Genomic DNA, 10,657 nt, shown 5'->3' with positions numbered 1-10,657 from the left:
AACAGGAAAGGATACAGTCAACCCAAAGAAAAGAAGAGGAAATTAGAAATCTAAAAAATATTGTTGGGAATCTACAGGATACTATTAAAAAACCAACATTCGAGTTCTAGGAGTTCCTGAAGGCATGAAGAGAGAGAAAGGATTAGAAGGCCTTTTTAGTGAGATACTAGCAGAGAACTTCCCGGGTTTGGAGAAGGACAGAGACATCCAAGTACAGGAAGCTCATAGAACCCCTAATAAACATGACCAAAAGAGATCCGCACTCGACACATTGTAATCAAACTCACCACAGTGAAACATAAAGAAATGATTCTAAACTGTGCAAGAAAGAAACGTCAGATTACTCAAAGAGGATCTCCAATTAGACTCACAGCAGACTTCTCATCAGAAACTCTACAGGCTAGGAAGGAATGGCGAGCTATAGCCCAGGTACGAAGAGAGAAAAACTGCCAGCCCAGAATATTATATCCTGCAAAGCTCTCATTTGTGAATGAAGGTGAAATAAAGACCTTTCACAGCAAACAGAAATTGAAAGAATTTGTTGCCACTGGTACAACCCTGAAAAAGATACTTAAAGATGTGATATACATGGGGGGGGGGGGGCAGAGCCAAGATGGCGGAATAGTGAGGGCACGCACCAATAGTCCTGGAAAATTTAGATTAATAAAAGCGGAGTTACGGTAGCCTCAGAAAAAGCATCAGGAAAAAAATTGCAGAGGAAACTCTTCCAGAGCTAGTGGCTGTGACTCAGAGGACCTACTGTGAGAGCAGGGTCGCCCACCACATGGAAGCCAAACCGCGGGAGCCGCAGAGTCTGAGTGCCAGTGCGGGATGTGGAGTCGATGTGACACAGACACCAGTGGGGAGAGGAGGGACGCCCAGGGCTCCGAGTCCACACATCGGCGCTGGAAGCAGAGGTGAGCTCAGTAACCAGAGACATTGGTGGGGAAACGGCAGACAGAATTTTAGAGGGAAGCAGGCTTTGAAGCAGGAAAGTTCAACAGACTGACTACAGGAGAGAAGGAAAAAAAGGGGGGGGCACGTACTGGTACAGACAAGTTCCTCTCTACAACAACCTTGCAAAGGCGAGCAAGAGACAAAGAGCTGGGATATACATAATAAAAGGGGAGAGTTAAGGCTACAATTCAGTAGCCTAGGCAACCCAGTGGGAGTCCGCAGGAGAAACCGAGCCTGCACAGACTCTTTGGGTAGAAGCCAGAGATCAGAAGCTAAATACCATCCATTCTGCTCAGCCTTGCAGTATTACTTACCTCCTGAATAAAAAAATAAAATAAAATAAATAAAGAGAGATTTACCATGCATAACCTGAGGGTGTCACCTTTGCACACCTGTAACCCTGAAGAACCAAGCAGAGCTCTCAGGCCACACCCATCTCAAGCCTCCAAGGCTCCTCCAACAGCAGGCAGTCCATTTAACACAGACATAGTATAAAAAAAAAAAACACCTCGCAGTGAGGGAAAAAGAATTAACCATGCCAAGCAATAAACACAGAAATCGAGGGAACAAGATCAACGATGACATTATGATGCCTCCAAATAAACAAAACACCCCAAGCCAAGATTATGAAGATGATGAGATAGAAGAAATGCAAGATACAGATTTCAAAAAATTTATGATAAGAACATTTAGAAGTTTTCAAAAGCAAATCCTTGAACTACAGAAATCCTTATTGGACAGGATTGAAAATCTCTCTCGTGAAAATGAAATTTTAAGGAAGAATCAAAATGAAACGCAGAAACTAGTAGAACAGGAAAGTGTGATAGTGAAGAGAAATCAAAATGAAATGAAGAGCTCAATAGATCAAATGACAAACACATTAGGGAGCCTTAAAAACAGAATGGGTGAAGCAGAAGAGAGAATATCGGACTTAGAAGACAGAGAACAGGAAAGGATACAGTCAAACCAAAGAAAAGAAGAGGAAATTAGAAATCTAAAAAATATTGTTGGGAATATACAGGATACTATTAAAAAAACCAACATTCGAGTTCTAGGAGTTCCTGAAGGCATGGAGAGAGAGTAAGGATTAGAAGGCCTTTTTAGTGAGATACTACTAGCAGAGAACTTCCCAGGTTTGGAGAAGGACAGAGACATCCAAGTACAGGAAGCTCATAGAACCCCTAATAAACATGACCAAAAGAGATCCTCACCACGACACGTTGTAATCAAACTCACCACAGTGAAACATAAAGAAATGATCCTAAAATGTGCAAGAGAGATACGTCAGATTACTCTAAGAGGATCTCCAATTAGACTCACAGCAGACTTCTCATCAGAAACTCTACAGGCTAGGAAGGAATGGCGAGCTATAGCCCAGGTACGAAGAGAGAAAAACTGCCAGCCCAGAATATTATATCCTGCAAAGCTCTCATTTGTGAATGAAGGTGAAATAAAGACCTTTCACAGCAAACAGAAATTGAAAGAATTTGTTGCCACTGGTACAACCCTGAAAAAGATACTTAAAGATGTGATACACACAGAAACACAGAAACACCGTCATCAATATGAAAGAAGGTAAAGGAAGAAAACCTCCCAGTAAAAGATCACAGGAAGTTCAAAGCATATATTAGAAATATCTTTGGGAAAATGGCAGGGCAAAGTTACTTCTCATCAATAGTCACATTGAACGTTAATGGCCTCAACTCTCCAGTTAAAAGACACAGACTGGATGAATGGATTAAGGATCAAAACCCGTCTATTTTCTGCTTACAAGAAACACATCTTTCCAACAAAGATGCATGCAGACTGGAAGTGAAAGGTTGGAAAAAGATATTCCATGCCAACAAAAACAAAAAAAGAGCTGGCATAGCTATCTTAATATCAGACAAAATAAACTTTAACACAAAAACTGTTAAGAGAGACAAAGAGGGGCACTATATAATGATTAAGGGATCAATTCAACAGGAAGATGATACTATTATAAATGTATATGCACCTATGGAAATCAAGACCCTCTGGCAAAAAAAATACCTAAATGAAAGATCTCTGCGAGTGAGATCCCAGTGGAAACAATGGGCCATCAAAGAAGGAGGTGCCTTTCTCTGAAGGGAGGAGAGAACTTCCACTTTGATTATGCCCTTGTCTAAATAAGGTCAGAGTTTGTGAACTCAAGAGGCTTCCATTGCCTTGTTTACCATTAAAAAATTTTAATGAACTCCTGCCCTTATATTGTTTGAGCTTCCATGAGTCTTACTTCAGGACAGACATGGGTCCTGGGATGGGAGAATTCCAGAGTTAAAGCCAAGACCAGGGCTGGCATAGCAGGTGAAGCCACCACCTGCAATGCCAACATCCCATATGGCTGCAGGTTTCAGATCCAGCTGCTCCACTTCTGATCCAGCTCTCTGCTGTGGCCTGGGAGTGCAGTGGAGGATGGCCCAAGTCCTTGGCTCCTGCAGCCAGATGGGAGACCCAGAAGAAGCTCCCAGCTCCTGGCTTCAGATCAGCAAAGCCCCAACTTATGCAGCCAATTTGGGGAGTGACCCAGTGGAAGGAAGACCTCTCTTTCTGCCTCTCCTTCTCTCTGTGTGTCACTCTGACTTTCAAATAAATAAATAAATCTTAAAAAAAAAACAAGATCGGAGTTGGCGAACTCAAAAGGCATTCATAGCCTTGGCAACTCATGACAAGAGCCTAGGGTGATTACTGACGCCATAAACAAGAGTGTCAATTGTTAAGTCAACAACAGGAGTCATTGTCATATACTCTCCATGTAGGATCTCTGTCCTTAATGTGCTGTACAATGTGAATTAATGCTGTAACTAGTACTCAAACAGTACTTTACACTTGATGTTTCTGTGTGGGTGCAAACTGTTGAAAGCTTTACTTAATACATACTAAACTGATCTTCTGTATATAAAGATAATTGAAAATGAATCTTGATGTGAATAGAAGGGGAGAGGAACCGGGAGATGGGAGGGTTGCAGGTGGGAGGGAAGTTATGGGGGGGAAGAGACCCTGTAATCCATAAGCTGCACTTTGGAAATTCATATTTATTAAATAAAAGTTTAAAAATATATATACACCTAATTACATGGAACTGGTTTATTTAAAAGATATGTTAAGGGACTTAATGAGAGACTTAGACTCCAATACAAGAGTACTGGGGGGACTTCAATACTCCACTCTCAGAAATAGACAAATCAACCAGACAGAAGATCAACAAGGAAACAGTAGATTTAATCGACACTATAGCACAAATGGATCTAACAGATATCTACAGAACTTTCAATCCTACATTTAAAGAATTTACATTCTTCTCAGCAGCGCATGGAACCTACTCTAGGATTGACCACTTACTGGGCCATAAACCAACTAACCGAGCATCAAAAAGGAAACCTGTTGAAGTGAAATGGACACTATGAGAAACAGTGACTTAATTGGCCCATGTCTTTAACGTTGATTAACAACTTAATACTTTATCCTTTTTAGTATTTTCTTCTACTTAATACTATTGCTTGAACTCTGTAATTAACACACAATTATTCTTAGGTGTTTAAATTTAACTGAAAAGTGATCTCTGTTAAATATAAGAGTGGGAATAAGAGAGGGAGGAGATATACAATTTGGGACATGCTTAAGCTGATTTGCCCTATTTAGGGATCACATAAACAAGGCTAGTGTTTGCTAATACTAACTAATAGAATAAAAAAGGCAGAGAACGATCCAACATGGGAAGCAGGATACACAGCAGACTCATAGAATGGCAGATGTCCTAAACAGTACTCAGGCCTCAGAATCAGCCCTTAAGGCATTCGGATCCATATGAAGATCCCATGAGAGTATTTTAGGCATGGAATCCAAGACACTCTGGCAAAAAAAAGACCTAAATGAAAGATCTCTGTGAGTGAGATCCCAGTAGAAAGAATTGGCAAAACAGCATTTTACACTTTATGTTCTGTGCGGGAGGAAACTGATGAAATCGTTACTTAATATATACTAAATTCATCTTCTATAAATAAAGATAATTGAAAATGAATCTTGATGTGAATGGAATGGGAGAGGGAGCGGGAGATGGGAGGGGTGCGAGTGGGAGGGAAATTATGGGGGGGGGAGCCATTGTAATCCATAAACTGTACTGTGGAAATTTATATTTACTAAATAAATTTACATTCTTCTCAGCAGTGAATGGAACCTACTCTACGATTGAACACATACTAGGCCATAAAGCAAATCTCAGCAAATTAAAAAGAATTAGCATGATACCATGCAGCTTCTCAGACCACAGTGGAATGAAGCTGGAAACTAGAAACTCAGGAATCCCTAGAACATATGCAAGCACATGGAGACTGAACAACATGCTCCTGAATGAACACTGCATCATAGAAGAAATCAAAAGAGAAATCAAAAACATACTGGAAGTAAACGACAATAGCAACACAACATATCAAAACTTATGGGATACAGCAAAAATAGTGTTGAGAGGAAAGTTTATAGCAATAGGTGCCTATATCAAGAAATTGGAAAGGTACCAAATAAATGAGCTTTCAGCGCATCTCAAGGACCTAGAAAAACTGCAGCAAACCAGACCCAAATCTATTAGGAGAAGAGAAATAATTAAAACCAGAGAAGAAATTAACAGGATTGAATCCAAAAAAACACTACAAAAAAATCAGCCAAGCGAGAAGCTGGTTTTTTGAAAAAATAAACAAAATTGACACCCCATTGACCCAACTAACTAAAAAAAGAAAAGACCCAAATCAATAAAATCAGAGATGAAAAAGGAAATGTAACTACAGACACTACAGAAATAAAAAGAAAAGCCCAGGGCTGGATGGATTCACTGCTGAATTCTACCAGACATTTAAAGAAGAAGTAACTCAATTCTTCTCAAACTATTCAGAACAATCGCAAAAGAGGGAATCCTCCCAAATTCTTTCTATGAAGCCAGCATCACCTTAATTCCTAAGCCGGAAAAAGATGCAGCACTGAAAGAGAATTACAGACCAATATCCCTGAAGAACATAGACGCAAAAATCCTCAATAAAGTTCTGGCCAATAGAATGCAACAGCACATCAGAAAGATCACCCACCCAGACCAAGTGAATTTATCCCTGGTATGCAGGGATGGTAATATGTTTGCAAATCAATCAATGTGATACACCACATTTAAAAAATGCAGAAGAAAAACCATATGATTATCTCAATAGATGCAGAGAAAGCATTAGATAAAATACAGCATTCTTTCATGATGAAAACACTAAGCAAATTGGGTATAGAAGGAACATTCCTCAATACAATCAAAGCAATTTATGAAAAACCCACGGTCAGCATCCTAGTGAATGGGGAAAAGTTGGAAGCATTACCACTGAGATCTGGCACCAGACAGGGATGCCCACTCTCACCACTGCTATTCAATAAAGATCTGGAAGTTTTAGCCAGAGCCATTAAGCAAGAAAAAGAAATTAAAGGGATACAAATTGGGAAGGAAAAACTCAAACAATCCCTCTTTGCAGACGATATGATTCTATACTTAGGGGACCCAAAGAACTCTACTAAGAGACTATTGGAACTCAGAGAAGAGTTTGGCAAAGTAGCAGGATACAAAATCAATGCACAAAAATCAACAGCCTTTGTATACACAGGCAATACCATGGCTGAGGAAGAACTTCTAAGATCAATCCCATTCACAATAGCCACAAAAACAATCAAATACCTTGGAATAAACTTAACCAAGGACGTTAAAGATCTCTACGATGAGAATTACAAAATCTTACAGAAAGAAATAGAAGAGAATACCAAAAAGTGGAAAAATCTTCCATGCTCATGGATTGGAAGAATCAATATCATCAAAATGTCCATTCTCAGCCGGCGCCACGGCTCACTAGGCTAATCCTCTACCTTGCGGCGCTGGCACACTGAGTACTAGTCCTGGTCAGGGTGCTGGATTCTGTCCCGGTTGCCCCTCTTCCAGGCCAGCTCTCTGCTGTAGCCAGGGAGTGCAATGAGGGTGGCCCAAGTACTTGGGCCCTGCACCCGCATGGGTGACCAGGAGGAAGCACCTGGCTCCTGGCTTCGGATCGGCGCAGCGCACCGGTTAGAATGGCTCACATTCAGAAATCTACCATCAACAGATGCTGGCGAGGATGTGGGGAAAAAGGGACACTAACCCACTGTTGGTAGGAATGTAAACTGGTTAAGCCACTATGGAAGTCAGTCTGGAGATTCCTCAGCAACCTGAAGATAACCCTACCGTTTGACCCAGCCATCCCACTCCTTGGAATTTACCCAAAGGAAATTAAATTGGCAAATAAAAATCTGTCTGCACCTTCATGTTTATTGCAGCTCACTTCACAATAGCTAAGACCTGGAACCAGGAACCACATTGCTGTACAATGTGAATTAATGCTGTAACTAGTACTCAAACAGTACTTTACACTTGGTGTTTCTGTGTGGGTGCAAACTGTTGAAAGCTTTACTTAATATATACTAAACTGATCTTCTGTATATAAAGATAATTGAAAATGAATCTTGATGTGAATGGAAGGGGAGAGGGAGCGGGAGATGGGAGGGTTGCAGGTGGGATGAAAGTTATGTTGGCGGGGGGGAGCCACTGTTTTCCAAAAGCTGTACTTTGGAAATTTATATTTATGAAATAAAAGTTAAAAAAATATAAAAGGAAAAAGACTTTCCACTGTATTTTTATTTGAATTCATACTGAATTCTTCATTTCTAATATTTCAGTTTGATTTCTCTTCAATATCTCTATATCCAAGCAAAATTTCTCTTTCCGTGTCATGTATGGAATTGTTTAACTCATGTATTTGCTTCTGGGTGTTTTTGAGTAATCTTAAGATCATTTTTTGAATTCTTTCAGGCATTTCATCAATCTGTTCATCTTCACATTCTAATACTGAAGTGTTGTGTTGTTCCTTTTGAGGAGTCATATTTACTTCCTTGTTTATGCTTCTTGTATTTCTGTTTTTATTCGGGCATTTGTGGAAGCACTTGTTTTTACATTCACAGGGAGCATGGAGATCCACTATCAGGCCCATGAGCCTCCCCCTGTCTGTGGAGAGAGCAGCAGTGTGAGCCAGATGCTTGCCTAATAGCAGTTGGTCAATGTCCCACCTTGGTAAGTTGAGTCCTGGTGCCTTAACAGAGTGAGGGGAGAGGAATGCTTTACAGGCTTACCTGGAGACCCTGCCCCCTGCCAACTCTCTAGGCAAGCCTAAAATTCAGTGGGGATCACAGATAAAATCCCCCAATCTTACATGACTGTAGCTGCACCTGCTTCCCTTATTAAATGGCTCTTCCTCTCTGCTAGTCACCAAGCACCCTTTGAGAGGATGGAAAGAAAACAACGTGCTCTCCACTCATGCGATTAGGTGGGCACCCTGTCTTCTGCTACTGCTCCAGGATGGACTCTAAGTCAATGAGGTCCATGAGGTTCTTCCTCAGGCAGCATCACCAGTGACAAAGGCTGCCACAAGCAACTAGAAAAAAAATTCCAGGACCGGTGCTGTGGCACGGCAGGTTAAAGCCCTGGCCTGAAGTGCCGGCATCCCATATGGGTGCCAGTTTGAGTCCCAGCTGCTCCTCTTCTGATCCAGCTCTCTGTATGTCCTGGGAAAGCAGTAGAAGATGGCTCAAGTACTTGGGCCCCTGAACCCACATGAGAATCCCGGCTTCAGATTGGCACAGCTCCGGCCGCTGCGGCCATCTGGGGATTGAACCAGTGGATGGAAGATATCTCTCTCTCTATCTCTACCTCTTTCTGTAACACTGTCTTTCAAATAAATAAAATCTTTTTTTAAAAAAGAAAACAAATTCCTGGAAACCTCTTACACCAAAAAAAGGAAATCTCAAAGATTCTGACAGACAAGAGCTGATCAAGTCACTGTTTCTCATAGTGTCCAAATTTTAACTGAAAAGTGATTCCTGTTAGGAATTTGGAAAACATTATGCTGAGTGAAATAAGCCAGTCCCAAAGGGACAAATATCATATGTTCTCTCTGATCGGTGACAACTAACCGAGCACCAAAAAGGAAACCTGTTGAAGTTAAATGAACACTATGAGAAACGGTGACTTGATCAGCCCTTGCCCTGACTGTTGATGAACAACTTAATACGTTATCCCTCTTAGTAATTTTTTTGTTTGTTCTACTTAATACTTTTGGTTGAATACTGTAATTAATACACAATTCTTCTTAAGTGCTGAAACTTAACTGAAAAGTGATCACTGTTAAATATAAGAGTGGGAATAAGAGAGGGAAGAGATGTACAATTTGGGACATGCTCAAGCTGACTTACCTCAAACGGTAGACTTAAAAACATATCAGGGGATTCGAATTCAATCCCATCGAGGTGGCATGTACCAATGCCATCTCACTAGTCCCAGTGATCAATTTCTGTTCACAATTGATCATAATGATAGGACTAAGAGCCAAAGGGATCACATAAACAAGACTACTGTCTGCAAATACTAACTGATAGAATAAAAAAGGGAGAGAACAATCCAACATGGGAAGTGAGATACACAGCAGACCCATAGAATGGCAGATGTCCTAAACAGCACTCTGGCCTCAGAATCAGCCCTTAAGGCATGCAGATCTGGCTGAAAAGCCCATGAGAGTATTTCAGGCATGGAAAGCCAAGACACTCTGGCAAAAAAAAAGACCTAAATGAAAGATTTCCATGAGTGAGATCCCAGTAGAAAGAACAGGGCCATCAAAGAAGAAGGTACCTTTCTCAGAAGGGAGGAGAGAACTTCCACTCTGACTACAACCTTGTCTAAATATGATCAGAGTCGGTGAACTCAAAAGGCTTCCATAGCCTTGGCAACTCATGACAAGAGCCTAGGGTGATTACTGATGCCATAAACAAGAGTGTTGATTTGTTAAGTCAACAACAGGAGTCACTGTGCACTTACTCCTCATGTAGGATCTCTGTCCTTAATGTGCTGTACAGTGTGATTTAATGCTATAACTAGTACTCAAACAGTATTGTTCACTTTGTATTTCTGTGTGGGTACAAACTGTTGAAACCTTTACTTAATATATGCTAAACTGATCTTCTGTATATAAAGAGAATTGAAAATGAATCTTGATGTGAATGAAGGGGAGAGGGAGTGGGAAAGGGGAGGGTTGCGGGTGGGAGGGAAGTTATTGAGGGGGGAAGCTATTGTAATCCATAAGCTGTACTTTGGAAATTTGTATTCATTAAATAAAAGTTAAAAAAAGGCCGGTGGGGCTGGCGCCGTGGCTCAGTAGGTTAATCCTCCACCTGTGCTGCTGGCATCCCATATGAGCATCGGTTCTAGTCCCAGCTGCCCCTCTTCCAGTCCAGCTCTGCTATGGCTTGGGAAAGCAGTGGAGGATAGCCCAAGTTCTTGGGCCCCTGCACCTGTGTAGGAGACCAGGAAGAACACCTGGCTCCTGGCTTTGGATCGACACAGCTCCAGCTGTTGTAGCCATCTGGGGAGTGAACCAATGGTAGGAAGACCTTTCTCTCTGTCTCTCCCTCTCACTGTCTGTAACTCTACCTCTCAAATAAATAAATAAAAATCTTTAAAGAAAAATTCATGTAATAGTTTAAAAAAAAAAAAAGAGGCCGGCGCCACGGCTGAATAGACTAATCCTCCACCTTGCGTCACTGGCACACCAGGTTCTAGTCCCTGTCGGGGAGCCGGATTCTTTCC

This window comes from Oryctolagus cuniculus, chromosome 1 (assembly GCF_964237555.1).
Source record: "Oryctolagus cuniculus chromosome 1, mOryCun1.1, whole genome shotgun sequence".
In the NCBI taxonomy this organism is placed as follows: domain Eukaryota; kingdom Metazoa; phylum Chordata; class Mammalia; order Lagomorpha; family Leporidae; genus Oryctolagus; species Oryctolagus cuniculus.
The sequence above is the reverse complement of the archived record's forward strand: the minus strand, read 5'-3'. Positions refer to the sequence as shown.